Here is a 17155-nt window from a genome sequence, read left to right as displayed (position 1 = left end):
GTGATCAATATAAAAATATCAAATTTAAAATAAAACGACTTTGTTCTAGACAAATTTGGAATCACATCAAGGATTTATCCAGTAGATGATTCAAATTTAATTTTGTTTGTTAACCTACCTATATTAATGTACTAATTTGACAAGAAAATAAATGAAAATTAAGAGGACGTCGTCAATATCATTAATCTGTGTAATGCCATCTCTGGGAAAGCAGTCGAACATTATTTGAAGAAATTTTTAGTTGTGACAGGAACATAAGTGGTGTATCACGTGTTTTAATATGGTGAGAAATTTCATTTTTTAAGTTATTAATATTTTAATACACATATCCTACTATTTATATAATAATACGTGATGTACCATCTCGTACACCGATCACACTGAAAAATCTCTTCATTATGTTGGGATTATGCCTCAGATCTTTTGGTGCCCACGAGTGAAATGATGTACAAAGAAACAACGAAAACGGTCCCTGTATATAAGAAATAATACAATTGAGGAACCCAAGAAGCATATATTGCAATCTGTGCTTTGACTCAGTGGAATCACCCCAACAATACTACAAACTAGATTTCAAATCTTTGAACCAAAAAAAAAAAAGATTAAAAATCTTCTTGTTCTTTCGGCCTGGAATTGTTTCTTTCCTCTTTGGATCCATGCCCATTGCATGCCAAAAGCGAGTTGAGCCACGGCTTGCGTACGTGGTCCACTATTTTATTTGTAACTTTTCCTACAGAATCGAAGTAAATTCTTTCTTCTGCAACTAGCTTCTTTTTTATTTATTTTTATTTTGTTATTACGTAACTTGTGTTAGTTTACTGCATTTGCATGCAATGCTCGAATCCCATATGTATCAAAGCAACTAAGTACGTAGCGGACGCAAGTTTTTACTTATGTTCTTGTGTTTGGGGCAAATAGAAGTCTATATGTCATTAAGAAGAAAATATTAGAGTGAAAACTAAAATATATATTTATTACATTTAATCTATAAAATTGTACATTTCAATCAAAATAATCTTTAAATTTTCTATTAGTGTGTTGATGTGGCAACCAAATAAATTCCAAATAACCAATCATAGGACGTCACATGAATTAATCATAAAAATCAAATTTATTAATATTTCAAGCAAAAATAAAAAAACTGAAAACAAAAACAAGAAAACACCACCAGCCAGCCAGCAACCCCATATTCAGATCCAATCACAAGAACCCCAATTCCCTTGGGAAAACTACCACTAGCAGCAAGTTTCTCAGCCGTCGTCTCACACCCTCAGCTTCCTCAGCCCCAAGACCATCACGATGAAACAGGTGTTCTCCGCTGGTTCATCGCCTAAACCCACCAAGCTTTAGATGTGAGGCAATGCCGGATCCAGGATATATGTGGTCAATCAGACAAGGGCGCACATCACACAAATTTTTATTGGACAAAATAGCAAGCAAATTAGCATTTCATTGAGTTTTGGTGGGTCTGAGGTTATTTGCTAAGTCATACTTAGGGCTTGTCGACATATGCCAATAACTTTCGAACGAGCATGTTGACTGATGTCAATAACTTTTGAGTGAGCAAGCCGAAAAATGACAACACATGCCAAGTGAGCCTATCGAAGGATGTCATAGCAATGCATACAAAAGCATGAGGTTAGCAGCTACCCTACACAATGCCCATAAAGGCTTTTCATCGAGTAGGTAGTGGGCAACTTTCAAGGGCATCTCAGATTCTCAAAGGCAACACCCAACTCTTCTATGGAGAATTTCTAAGCTGGGGGGCAGGGGGGGCGGACAGGGTCAACTGACCCTTGTCCCAGGTAGATCGGTCCTTGCTCGTGTGCCACATCAATACACTAATGAAAAAAATTAATAGCAAGTTAACAAAAAGACCAAATTGATTTGTGAGAGCCATTTCACAAATGAAATTGATAAATTTTTTATTTTCAATTTAAGGGACCAATCTTGATAAAAATCCCTGAATTTGAGCCATTGCATTATCAACATGGTTCGAGTTGAAACTTAAATGTCATCTTGCTTGTTGGCATAGACTTCATTTCTATAACTAAAATTGAAACTTTTAATTTTTTTGGTGCATTTATAGTTACATGCAAATAAGATAGAGCTTTTGGTACGTGAACGAATACTTGTTTTTTTTTTTTTCCCTCCAAAAGTAAAATATAAAAATTGTTTGGTAGGCAAAAAAGTTACAAATATACTAAAGATCAGCTTCTTCCACAATACTACACAATCTGTTCTAGTGTTGTGGATGACTTTATATACTACTCTAATCCCAACAGATTTAAGAAGAAGAAATCAAAGACAATCCATCATATGTTACTTTGTTAATTGTTGTACTTTTGTGGCCAGGAATATATAGGATTAATTTTTCTACTTGTACATTTTGTTTTTGTTAACATCACAATAATTGCATCTTAATATATAATTTATTACAAAAGGTAAAACTTTTAATTTTATTTTGTTTTTGGTTGAAAAAGGATAAAACTTAGAACTTGCAACATCAATAAAGGTTCTTCCAATAGGGTGTCCATGTGCTGCTCAATCTAGCTAGCTAGTTCATCCATGTATTGGTTATAAAAAGAAAAGAAAAGAAGAAGAAATAAATGAAAGAGCACCAAATATAAGGGTTGGGTTTGCACGTCTGTGACCTCGATGATAAGTAGTAATTTATATATTATAACTATGGTGGATCTGTAACACTATTTTTTTTTTTACATAAATTTTTATACTTATTTTTGTGGGCTCTACTCTGTAATGTATTTTAATGGTTCAAATCGTCTATCTTTTAAGTCTTCGCTCAAATGTCACAAAAAATCATCCAAATTCGAAACCGTATGACTGTTGATTAAGAGTTTAGGGTTTTTTTGTAGAATCGTATTCGTCAATTTCCTTCACTACAAATGAATGTCTTCATAGTTTAAGATTTGTCTAATTTTTAGCAATGATGATCTATGAACAATGCTCCAAAAGATGGACGATTCAGATCGTTGAATATACATTACACAGTAGTGGCCCCACAAAAATATGTCAAAAATTGTGTAAAAAAATAGTACCACAATCCGCACCCATTTAATTATAAACACATTGAACAACAAGTAAAGGTAACCTTTTATAATTAAACATCGTTGATGTGGCTTAATTCTAATCGCATGCATATGTTAATGATTTTTGTATTAGGGCCTAAACGCCGCACTAACAGATATATATGATACATGTGAATCTCTCCCTTCCCGGTCATGTGCAGCAAAAGGAGGCAAAAAAGAAAAGAGATGACTATATTAGATTAAAGGGGAGCGTTATTTGCAATTTTCAGAAAACTTCATGCCTCTTTGGAAGTATTATACATATAAATAATATTTTTTTAACACTTTTCAGAGAAGGGCAAGAAGCTTTTTGGGAGTGAAAATAGCACTGCCCTAAAAGTACTGGTATCAGATTTCAAGTTTCAATTTAATTCTTCGTTTTTTGCAAGAATATATATATATATATATATGATGATTAGTTCTTCTCCTCCCCAGTGCTTTTGTTTGGAATGCTAAACTGACGTTACATGAAGATCTATTTGTCTTTTTACATCAATGTGTTTGTAATTAGGCCTTTTTATAAGTACTAAATATATAAAATAAGCATATGCTCTTAATCAGTGTAGCTAACAAACTTCACAAATAATCTACGGGGGCTTTGAATTTTAGTCGACCTTGATCCTTGATACAATATGATAAGTCAAAGTGGAAACGTGGATTAGCCGACCTTGATCCTTGAAAGATACTGTAACTTGTGTTATCGTGCAATGACTTTGATTAATATAGCTTTCTTTATGTGCTTAGGTATAAGCCTAATTGTCGCCCTATTAAATATGCGAAGCTCCTTCTCTCCTGCGCAGCAGGTGGGTAGGGATGTCGCGGACGAGAGATTTAAGCATTGAGTGTTTAAACGGTATTTCACATATTATAATACACATGAAAAAAATGATATTTTTTTTTGTTCCTTCATTTATTTTATGATACGTAAAGTACCTGCTTAAATACCTAACATTTTGAAAATTTTTACGTCGCAAGCAAAGACTCAAAGCTTTTGTGTGACAGAAATTTGGGTGGTGTGACTGGTGTTTGTACGTAACTATGAAAAAAAAAAATGTAACAGAGAGCATGCATAAGCATGTATGTCGGGAACGTTGATTTGGCAATTAAGTAAACTTTTTAATTTTATGTAGAGAAATGTTAAGAAGGTTCTTTTAAAAATTGGATTCTCGACTCTCTGTAATTTCATTTTTTTTTATCAAAATATTTATAAGACGGACACAAAAATTAATGTTAAATTGTGAAATGACAGAAAGTATCGTACTTTTGAGTCTCTAGTTGGCATTCTCTTTTATGTATTAAAGTGTGCAACGTTTTGTAAGATTTCAAATCCATGGAAAATACATAAGAAAATGATGTATGCACCCAATTTCTTCTTTTTGCACATATTTATTTATGTCCCTTAACTTTTTTTGTTTATTCAATTTAAAAATCAAGAATAAACAAATATGTGTAAAAAGAAAATAAATTATGTGCTGAAATTACTTTCCTTAACATACACTTGAACCCATAATCATAAAAGCATCTCTAATGTATTGGAGATTTAGAACTCCAAATATAAAGTAAAACATCTCCAATGCGTGGAATACTTAAAAATTAGGACTCATATTTGAATTTCTAGCGAAATAAGATTGAATTTTGATTCCAACCATTTCGAATGTGTATACCCAAATGGTTAAAACTGAAATTTAGAACTCAAAATACAAGAATAGGTCTAAAATTGGATACTGCCTTATAAATATTATATGTATTTTTTATAATCGCTATCTCGATAATAAAATGTCTATTGTATCAAATATATATATATATATATGTATATATATTCACATAACTATATATACTCGTAAGATAATAATGCATTAAAAACATATAACTAATATTGTATTCAAGTCTCCAAACAAACATAAGATTTTGAATTGGAGATGAAAACCAAAAGCGACGACCTTTTTAAAACTCGAACATAAGAATATAAATTGCGAAATGCTCTAAATCTTTTTTACCTTATTAATACAATAATCGTTGCTGTAACAAAGTTGATGGGATTACAATCTCTCCCTCTTCTCTCCTCTCCTCTGTATCCCTAGACTGTGGGTCTAGATCCTAGACCAGCTGACCTCTCTGACAAAGTTGATTCAACCGACAGTAATAATCTATGGTATATAGACGTGTAACATATGTACCCTCTCTCTTTCCTCTCTATATATATTATCCCCGTGGTGTAGAGTTGGACACCCATCACCATCTTAGTTCACCATACACTGAACAAGAATCAAACCCCAGTCGCTCGAGCTTACAACTTTGTCCATGGCAGAAAGCACTTTTTGGCTTGTTCTTCTAATTGGCTTTTTTGGCTTTCTTTTGGGTCTAATTCTAAACCACTTCTTGCCCTTAACGTTGTTAAGGCTTAATGGTACTCCACCTAAGGGCTCTTTTGGGTGGCCTCTGTTGGGAGAAACTCTTAGCTTCTTGAAGCCTCATCCTTCTAATTCTCTTGGTGCCTTCCTTAAACACCATTGTTCTAGGTAATCGAACATCAATATTGTTTAATTCATATATGTTTAAAAATTATTTGTTTAGTTTATACATAATTAACTAATTAAAGGGTTAGAGTTAAATATGGTTAGTTATGTTTTAATTCAGGTATGGGAAAGTTTTCAAATCCCATTTGTTCTTGTCTCCCACAATTGTGTCATGTGATCAAGAGCTGAACTACTTCATACTTCAGAATGAAGGTAAGTTATTTGAATGCAGCTATCCAAAGCCTATCCATGGCATCCTTGGAAAATCCTCCATGCTTGTGGCTGTGGGTGACACTCACAAAAGGCTCAGAAATGTGGCTGTCTCCTTGGTCACCATCACCAAGACCAAGCCTGAGTTTCTTAGTGACATTGAAGCCACAGCCATTGGCATACTTCACTCTTGGAAAGATAAATCACAAGTCATCTTCTGTGAGGAAGCCAGAAAGGTATTTTTGAGTTATATATTATCATGGATTAGTATATATTTTTCTCTCTTTCTTTTATGTTGATCATATGGTTTAATTACACAAATATTAATTATTTTTGGTTCCACATGCATGCAATTCACATTTAATGTAATAGTGAAGCAAGTGCTAGGTTTAACCCCAGATGGGCCACAGACTACACAAATTCTTGAAGATTTCCTGACTTTCATGAGAGGGCTCATTTCTCTTCCTCTCTATATTCCTGGAACTCCATATGCAAGAGCTGTTAAGGTACCTAATATACGAATAATGTTTTACGCAAACTTGTTTTGCAAAACAATGTTTATTTTGCCAAACTGTGAATCAGAATCATAAATTTAAATAAAAATCAACATAATTAATGATTGTAAGTATGTTTATATATATTGTTAGATAGTCTGACAAACATTTTCCTCCAAGATAAAAGTCTCTATATCTTTTTAATACAAAACCAGCTACGTGTATGGGCTCTCTTCTTGTTTATTACAAAAAAGTAGCTAGGCATGTAGTGTGACAATTATTATTTCTCTTTACAGGCTAGAAGGAGGATATCTTCAACTGTGAAAGCAATCATAGAGGAAAGAAGAAGAAATGCAGATCGGAGCGCTAATTATTGTACTAAAAGAAGTTATTTCCTTGAGATATTTCTGGAAGTTGATACCTTATCTGAAGATGAGAAAGTGAGTTTTGTCTTGGATTCTCCATTGGGTGGCTATGAAACCACCTCTCTCTTGATGGCCATGGTAGTTTATTTTCTAGCCCAATCACCATCTGCTTTACAACGATTAAAGGTAAGTAATTACCCAAAAACACTTATCTCCTCTTTCATACAAAGCTTAATTACTAAGTTACATTTGATTAACTTTCTTTAATATATCAATTATTTATAATTAATTTCTCGTTTTTGGCTTAGACAAAATGATATTAATTTTTTAATATTTTATTTTTTGATATTCAGGTAGAGGATCAGAACATTAGAAGAGTGAAGCAGAAAGATGAGTATCTGACCTGGGAAGACTATAAAAAAAATGGAATTCACCCAAAATGTAAGACAAAAATTCTCATTAATTTTTTTAGTATTTTATTATATAATTGTTCAAGCTTTATTCTTTGTCAGAGATTTAATTTGCACATTTTTTTTTATAATACTTGCATCCCTCTCACAGGGGATGATCTCATTCCCCACTTACAAATAATGTATCTCTATAGTTGAAATTTCATAATTGGCATGTTAAATCTCTTAACCTTCATTTGAAGATCATCTCTATAAAAAAATCATGCGAATTGGATATTGTTCACTCATCTAAATGTATCAAATAAATTAACGGTGTAGGTACCAAGTAGCATTATCTTGAAGAAACCGTTGATTTATTTCATACATTTAAATGACAAAACGATATCCAATTCGAATAATTTTTGTAGAGATGATTTTCAAATGACGATTAGAAGAGTGAATAGTCCCGGTTAGAAAACTTTTATAGTAAAAATATGTTATAAGTAAGTGGGAGAATGAGCCCACCCCCAATTGAAGAATGCAAGCATTTACATGTATGTCATTTGCAGGTCATTAACGAAGCTCTCAGATGTGGAAACGTTGTAAAATTCGTGCACCGAAAGGCTCTCAAAGATGTGAAATTTAGAGGTAAAAGTAGTACTAAAAAAATGCGATGACACACAATCGGGCATGCAAACTTTTTATACTTTGCACTTGCAATGTGTGACGATCGATCTGTTAATTAATTAAACAAAAAATATGTGGTTTTTTTGTGCAACTTTCTGCAGATTATTTAATTCCATCTGGCTGGAAAGTTTTACCAGTTTTTAGTGGAGCTCATTTAGACCCTTCTCTACATGCAAGTGCTCTTGAGTTTGATCCTTGGAGATGGAAGGTATGACACATATTAAATTCATGATTCAATCTAATAGGACTTTTCTACAATGGACCATCCAATTTTCATTAATATAATGTTGTCATCACTACATTGTTGATCGCATCTTTCTTATAAGGGTGAGGTGCATAATTCAAGACTACAAGGACATGAAATTAGTCTATTTGTTACTTTGGCCAGTTTCCAGTTAATTTTATAGATGAATTATTTTCCATTCAACAACTTTCGTCAACAAATTAATTTGAACTCGGGACCTCATCAAATTGAGTCAAAACAAGGTGCTATTGGATGTAACGATCGTTGACTACTTATACATGAGCATATGGGCCATAAACAACATGAAGTGTAACTGGTAATGTTTGTAGTATATTCTTATTGATATATTATCTATAAACACAATAATGATCCTGTGAAAAACATAATTTGGGCAGAAAATAGATCGCCGAACAAGATCTCACAGGCTGAGGATTATTTCAGTTGTCTAGCGGTCTAGTTTTCCTCAGCTGTGCTCACAACGACGACTTATATGCTCTACAGTGAAATAGGGTAAACTAATTGCTCTCAAACGTGAGAGGGTAAACTAATTCCCCGACACCCATCTGGGTAAGCTTTTCAGCGCAAGAGGGTAAACTAGTTGCTCTTCAGTGCGAAAGGGTAAACCAATCCCTCGACACCTATATGGGTAAACTCTTCTGTGCGAAAGGGTAAACTAATTGCTCCTAATGCGAGAGGGTAAACTAATTCCTCGACACCCATCTGGGTAAGCTCTCCAGTGCGAGAGGGTAAGCCAATCCCCTGACACGTATCTACGTAAGCTCTCTAGTGCAAAAGGGTTAACTAATTGCTCTTAAGCGCGAGAGGGTAAACTAATTCTCCGACATCCATCTGGGTAAACTCTTCAGTGCAAGAGGGTAAACTAATTTCTCTCCAGTGCGAGAGGGTAAACTAATTCTCTGACAACCATCTGGGTCTGCTCTCCAAAACGAGAGGATAAACCAATTCCCCAACACCCAACTGAGTATGCTTTTCAGTGCGAGAGGATAAACCAGTTCCTCGATACCCATCTGGGTAAGCTCTCCAGTGCGAGAGGGTAAACCAATTCCCTAACACCCATCTGGGTATGCTCTCCGGTGTAAAAGGATAAACTAATTCTTTGACACCCACCTAGGTCTACTCTTCACCGGAAAGGGACAAACTGGCCATGAATTTCCACACAACTACTTATTTTGATGTGATTAGTTAACGATTTTCATATTCCACAGATCTTTATCATGTTGTGATGTAGGCGACACAGCTCAAATGATCAAATACTCGAATACCAGTTAAGCAGCAAATGGTCAGGGGGGTAGCAGCTAATGACGAACTCAACATCTTGACGCCCCAAGAAGCCAAAACTCACGACCATAGTGACTTTGTGGGTTCATTAGCCTTTTTTGAAGCAGCGTGCCCAATAGACGGTTTTATGGCTAAAAGTTTTGCGAGACACTTCAACCAAGCTGAGCAGCCAAAATCGTGGCTCGTGTCACGCTACTTCCTTGACCCATACTGAGCCATCCCTTGGCTCTAGCCAATCTGTGGCCCTTGCCACACCACCTCCTTGGCCCACGCCGAGCTGACTCTTTGCCTCTGCCAGCCAACATGCCGCACCATCCCAAAGGTTACCCCGCGATAGCACCACCCCAAAGGTTGCCCCGTGACAGCACCACCCAAGAAGAAGACAAAGAAAATTAAGTTTTTCTTACCTTGGTGCGACACAGAGAAGACAAAGAAATTAACGAAAGACGGTTCTTTGCATGGGCAAGCAAAGAAAAATACTAGGGGAGGGGGAACAAATATCCTCTAGCTTTCTCTCTTTCTTGTAGTGATAAATGATTGCCCTCTGAAGTTGATTTAATCCCCTACTTGAGGTAGGCTTAAATAGGCTTTGGTGACGATTTATTTCCCTTTCCTAGAAACATCTAATTCCAAGTCTAAGTGTATGCATCAAAGTTGGGGATCTCTACACCTACTGCCCTTACCTGCGAGCAACCCAGCATGTGTGAGGGCATTTGTAGAGCCAAAAATAATCCCAAAAATAGTGGAAGTGACACGTGGAATTTTTGGACAAGAATGACGAGATTACCTTTGGCACACCAGAATTCTCATGCGCATGCAATGGATAATAACGGCTCAATCAAGGAAAAGTAAAAGGTGATCAATATGGAATTTATTTCATATTCCTCTCATCACTCCTCATCAATCCCAGATTGATTTTATTCAAAAGGTAACTCCCAATACTTCTTGTTTAAATTAGGAGTAATTGCTATGTTAATTGCAAGATATTATACTACACTATCCACCCAAAGGGCCAACCATTCTCCTAATAATACCCCTCTTATCCCACTAAAATGTTAAGTCATTTACTACCCGAAAACTCCTAAACACATTCTTTTCATAATTCTAACTTTGGCATCGAAGATTCTTTGGCCAAACCCCCCTCACCCCCCTCCCCCCAAAATTCATCATGGGTGCATGAGGCTTTTGCCTTAATCAAATGTGTTATTATTTTGCAGGTGCATTTTCGTCAAAGGAATAGATGACAGAAATTTACATCCACAAATATGTTCTAATTTGAGTCAAATGGTAATGTCATGTGACTGTGTTTATGGTAAACCGAAAAATTGCTCGTGAATCTGTTTAAGGATGCTGGCAAATTGCAAAATGATCACGCTAAATTGTTATGTAAATGTAATATATATGTTGCTCATGCTTTGCACGATTCGACTCGAAATGTAGTTGTTTTTGTTGTTTTAGAACTAATAGTTAAGTTGAATCCAGAACTTATGTGTGGAAGACAAGAGAGGGAGAAATCAAACTAAGAGATGGAAAAAAAATGTTTGCTGCGCAAAAAGGAACGATGAAGAGGGAGGATAGGATAGTCACATTGAAAATTCATTAACAGCTACTGTTCGGCGGTGTTTGTGCAAAAGCTATTTTTTTACTGCTTTGAATTGTCATGATTTAAAAAAAAAACACACACACACACACACACACACACACAAAGTTTGCTCGAGTTACCAAACACAAATTTGAGTTAACTTTTTTTTACCCCTACTTACAAAAAAAGTTAAGCAGTCCCAAATCAGTACTTAATAAGTTTTATATTTTTTTTATAGTAAGTTAGTGAATAAATTTTCAAAATTTGGTACATGACATCATATATGATAAAATTTCCAACTTTTAAAGATGAAAATAAGAAGCTTGGGTGTTTATGGACTCAATAAAACTTTTGTTCTCAGTGAATAGACAGTGAAAAGAGGGCTTTGAGAATGGAAAATGCTTGGAAAAAGTTTCATGGCTATGAGGCTCTTGGAAAATGAAACCCTCTACCATTTAATTAAAATGGGATCAGGGACAGCCCAAGGGCAGGCCACGAATTGCGACCGCCAATGAAGAAGGTATATGTAGTCTAACTTCTTTCAGATTATTTCTTCCATTATTTCATTTTTCATATATTCATGTACGTATATTGTTTAATTGAGATAGTCCTAATAAGTGACTTTACCCAATTTGTTATATTAGACATAATTAAACATTGAAACATTATTGTGACAACCCGTCCTGAATTATTTGTACTGTAGGTGTGAAATAACGATTTTGCCCTTGGTAGTTATTTGTCATTTTGGGGTGATTGTTTTGTGGTTTTGTTGGTTGCATCTGGACCACACACTCACCCACATCCACATCATCTCCTTCCCCCGTGTATCTCTCTCTGTCTCTGTCTCTGTCTCTCTCATTCTCACTTGTACAGACGAGACTCAAAACCCTTGCAAACGTGATGGATCAAGGTGGAAAATGGTGCCTTGTGTTCGTGAGGATCATACGAGTTCAACCATACCAATTTCAGGTAAGGAATCCTTCGATTTCACGTCGAACTAGGAATCTCCGATTTGGTCACTGTTCATGCACACGTGAATTATTGACTTTCAGGGAATTTGAAGCTTTTAGGAAGCTTAGTAAGGTCCTTAGGAAGCTCGGGATGGTTCGTTTGGTGGAATTGGACGTTGGGATCGTGAGTTGCAAGTTTGGCCGATTTTTCTTAAATTTCTCTGACGACATCTCGTGATCTTTGGGGCTTTAAACAGGTAAGGAAATGTTCTACAAGTTAAGAGCTTCAACTTGGTACTGGTTTCTTGAAATTTGGTTGAAAAACGAGTAAGATATTAAGATTTGAAAATTTTCCAGTTTTTCGGCGACGACGACGGTACCGGAAGGGTACCGGAGAAGACAAGGGAATATTCCATTAAGTTAATAGAATATTCTTAACGGCGTCAGGTTAGTTTTAACAGAATCTGTTAGTTTTCACGGAATATTCCCTAACGGCGGTTAGGGAATCTGTCAGTTTTGGTCGCGTGTGGGGGTGCGTAGGGCCGTGCCCTCGCGACGCGTGGAGCCTCGAAAAATTATTTTAAAAATATGGGGATGTTCGTGAGGTTGAGTAGATCATGTTGGTGTATCCAAACATCCAATTTGAGCATTGTATGAGAAGTTATTACCTAGTTTTGGTTATGTGCTTTAAATTGACGATTTTATAGTTGTTTCGCATATAGTTGAGACCTATCCTAAGGACGAGCGCAGTCACTCGAGCCTTGGGGGCTACGACCCTTCCACATACGAGTGGGCTTTTGGTTTTCCTTAAATACCTATATACTTGTGGTTTTTCTCAGAAAATGAAATGGAATATTTATATGTTTTAAATGCCATGCATAGCGTTTGCCTATTTATTTATGCATTAGTAGTTGCATATATGTATGTTTAGTGCTGCGGACGCACAGGTAAGTGCCAGGTAAGTTTATGGTTTATGATTGTGAATTAGTGGTTATGTGAGATGCATTAAGAGCTCATAACCTGCACCCCCGGTGTTAGTGCTCCCGCCCAGAGTAAGGCACAATCCTTCACGTGATGTTCACCTCCCGCACCACACGCTCATCTTGGATCCAAGTTAGGTGCACAGTCCTTTCGTACAGACCACTATAGATGGTTCTGACTTGTAGGTGATCCGCGATTATTCGCCCAGTCTTCACGTGATCGTAGCACTTGAGCGTATTTATTTACACCCAGTCCTGTCGTACATACCACTTTAGGTGGTTCCGACTCGTGTGCAGGTATAGTTAGTGAGTTGGGGATTTGAGCTCTAGATTCAACCGTACAGGTCACGTTAGATAACTGATGCGAGATTTATACGCACACAAATTAAACCCTCTTTTTGTCAATTGTAGTATATGTATAAGTAGGGATCGTTCTGGACTGGGGATTAGGAGGGATTGCAAATCACTTGGAAACTGACTCAAAAACGTGAAAACACAAAATAAAATACTATACTAGACTCAAAGAATGCAAAACTAAACTTTAAAACACTAAAACAAACCAAAAGACTCAAACAGTACCCAAAGCACTCAAAACTGCCTTAAAAACACTTTCTGGGCAGTTTTGAGCATCTTGAGTACTTTGGACGAATTTGGGAAACAAAATGAATCAAAACACTTATAAACACAAACTAAATGTATTTCTAACTAATCTAACACTTTAAAATAAAGGGGGATTGGTTTTGGATGAATTTGAAAACAAAACAAAAACTTGGAAACAAAACAGATTGTAAAACGAAGAATGATGAGAAACTAGTTAGAGGGTTCCTTATCCACACATGAACATAAGCATATAATTTGACTCCCAGTTATGACTTCAACAAACGATGAATGACAATGCTCCAAGTTAATTAGGTCCGCTTAAATTAACTTTCAGATTTCCCTAGATTCATTAGATTGAATGGGATACGCATTACAACCAAATTATTCCTAATCAAAGTCCCTAACATGGAATACGCATGATAGAGACATTCAACAAAGATCATTAAGTTCAACGGAAATCATAAACATCGATTAGGCATTCATAACTATGGAATACGCATGTTAATCCAGCCTAGGGTTTACTAAACACAATCGTGACTAGCGATTTTTACTACTCATGAATATAAGTTCATAACGATTAGGTGAAATTCCCTTATATCCTAGCATCAAGTTTAGGCATGCAAATTAAGTGTCGACCCTCAACCCACATACATAAACAAGTTCTTAATCAAAACAGAAAAGTAAACCACATCTAAAGTTCATGAATTCATAACTGGAGTAAATCAAATCATAACCAACATATGTCCATGGCTTCAAATTCGCCTCTAACTAAGAAGAAATTAGTTCCACATGTTTAACATAATTGAACAACAAGTTAAATTAAACATGAAAACAGAAACAAGAAAAGAAAGAACAAATTGATGGAATTGAATAGATGGAAAGTTAGCTACGGGGTTCATCTCCACACATGTTACACTTGCATAATAAAAAGATTTCCAATTGCATTTCAATAAACCATGAATTCTCAACACCCCAAGTTAATTAGGTCCGCTTAAATTAACCGTCAAGTTTTCCTTAAGTTAATGAATTGGATGGGTTAGCGCAACGCAATTCACTACATTCTCCAAAAGTCCTTTACGTGAACAGCACAATAAAGATACAATCAAAGATCATTAAGCATTATGAAAACTATAAGTGTTGACGAGGCATTCGTTACTATGATGAGCATGAAACTCGTGCCAAGAATTCATTTAACGCGATTGTTTATAAGCAACCTCCACTACTTGTGAATATAAGTTCATAACGATTAGGTGAAACTTACTTATATTCTAGCGTCATATTCATGCATGAAAATTAAGCGCGCATTCTCAATAAACATACATAAATAAGTTATCAATCAAACGGTTAAACAAATTGAATCCACAACTTATGAAATGCAATTAGAAGTAATCAAATCAAAATGCAAGCATAAACATATATTTCGAATTTCCTCATAACTTTGAAATCAAAGAAACACCTAAACATTCCAACAACTCAAACTTGAATTGTATGAACGTTTAGGCACTCTTCTCTTCCATTCCTCATACGTACAAAACAAAGAGTATTGAAATTAAACATTGAAATCAAAGAAACACCTAAACATTCCAACAACTCAAACTTGAATTGTATGAACGTTTAGGCCCTCTTATCTTCCTCTTCGTTGTAGCACAAGGTCTAAGGGTAGTTTGATGGTGTGAATGGTTTGGGGAGTGGTGAAAATGGAAGGATGGTGTTTGGATTGTAAGGGAGAGTCACGGCCAAAGGTGGTTTAATGTCTACATTCTGAAATGGAAGAGTGTTTGTGACTGAAATGTGTATGAATGAGAATGAATGCAATGGATGCTTATTTATAGGTGAAATGGGGGGAACATGACAGCTAGGAGGGAATGTGGCTGCATGTTTGAATGATTAAAGGATGCATGTGGGTTGGAAATGCATGTGCAATGAATATGTGGCTGCATGTGCAAGGGGACAATCTGGAAATGAAGGTGAATGTGCACGGCAATGATGGTGTTTTGTGTGAATGATGGCAGATTGTGTTTGCATGTGAATTAGGTTGTGAAATGATGAAGGAAATGCATGTGGAATGGCTGAAATGTGTTGATATGATGAAGTGAATAAAGGGTGCATGTGCAATGTTTTAAAGGATGGAATGCATGTGAATGGTTTTGGGAGAAAGGTGATAAGTGGTGATGATAAGTAATGATATGTGGGAGTGTATGATATGATAAGTGAATGATATGTGGTTAAAATAGGGAACAAAGCCCTTCCTTGCATGGCAAGGAAGGGAGACACAAGGAAACACACGACAATGTCCTAAGGTTGCAAGGAATGTTGTTTTTGTGTTCTAAAATGCGTAGGAGTCTTCAATGATGCTCAAACATGAGGTCTTTTAGGATTTAACTTTCCTACTTCAAGTCTTCAATTTCGTCCATCCTCTTGGCTCCAAGCATATGATATCCATTCCAATCTCTGATTTGCTCCAAAAGGCTCCAAATGGCATCCTTTTGCATACCTTGCCCTTAGAACCTACAAACACACGAAAATAGCTTAAAGTACTAAAATAACTAAAGAAACATAACGTAAATGCACGAGAACAAGCCATTTAAGTCGCATGAATATGCTCCTATCAATAACTCCGGCTAACATATTACTTGCATTGATTAACATTACCTGGGTTACTTACATTTTATGTGGAGGCATTCGACTTGGCATATTTCTAAACATGTTTTCGATATATGTGTATATTCTATTTTTTTAAGAAACTATACAGGTTTTACGGCGAGGGGTTAGAATTTTTGATAATGAAATGATTTTGAAAAGCTTTATTTTTGCCCACTCACACTTTCTGTTTTACGCCCCTCCAGGTTCTAGTTAGAAGCAGCTTTGGTGGTTCACGAGAACTTGACGGTGGTTCTGACAGAACATCACAAATGTAGGATCACCTTTGGGTGTTGTATATTTAGTATTCGTTCTTCTGGACTGCACTTAGGTTTTCTATGCTCTGATTATGTTTATCACACTTAGTCTCACAATAGTGTATTACTTTAATTAGTTTATTTAGTAGTTTGGTTTTTATTTATTCGTACTTTTATTATTATCTTTTGTTTTTCTACTGTACACATGACTACATCACCCTCACTTGACGGCCAGCACGCCTTGATTTTCGGTCGGGGTGTGTCATTATCCTGAAAGGCTTATTTTCAAGATTGACTTTTAGGACATATCTCCAATAACAATGTCATATAGCTTGTGCGGAACACAACTATGCACTTGTTTTATGCAAGTCATTTTGTAGATTCAAGTATGCAACTGGTTGATATAAATTTTGTTTACAATTACACAAACAAAACATGAGAAAAATAAATAAAAGGGTTGTTAACACAAATGGTCATTGAAATTGAAGATCGATTAATATCACAAACCAATGTGGTCACGTCATAATTCTATCAAATTTTTTTAATTATGTGCTAATTTGACACATAACTAAGTTCCAACAAGCCTAATTTTAGGTTTTGCTAGTTTTGGTGCTTGACGTTTTGCTTTCTTTCAGGGGTAAGGTACTTGCCCTTTCACTCTTTGTTTGTACTTTTATTCTATTTAATAAATTTATTCCCGTCTTTCCATTATAGCATGTTAGAATGAACTAGGAAATTTTACCCGCACGTTGTTGCGGGAGCGAAAATATAACTATAAGAGTATTTTTAACATGTAAATATGCAAAGTGTTATAAATACTAAACAGAAAATGGAATAAATATATTTACAAAGC

At 35.6% G+C, this 17155-nt stretch overlaps 1 pseudogene; it reads left to right on the top strand.

The window, feature by feature from the left end:
* Nucleotides 1–5338: 5338 nt before the first annotated feature.
* On the top strand, nt 5339–8443 carry LOC137707638 (cytochrome P450 724B1-like; annotated as a pseudogene).
* The last annotated feature ends 8712 nt before the right edge of the window (nt 8444–17155 follow it).

The sequence above is a fragment of the Pyrus communis genome, chromosome 11, assembly GCF_963583255.1.
Source record: "Pyrus communis chromosome 11, drPyrComm1.1, whole genome shotgun sequence".
Taxonomy (NCBI): Eukaryota; Viridiplantae; Streptophyta; class Magnoliopsida; order Rosales; family Rosaceae; genus Pyrus; species Pyrus communis.
This window is presented reverse-complemented; position numbering and strand designations above follow the sequence as displayed.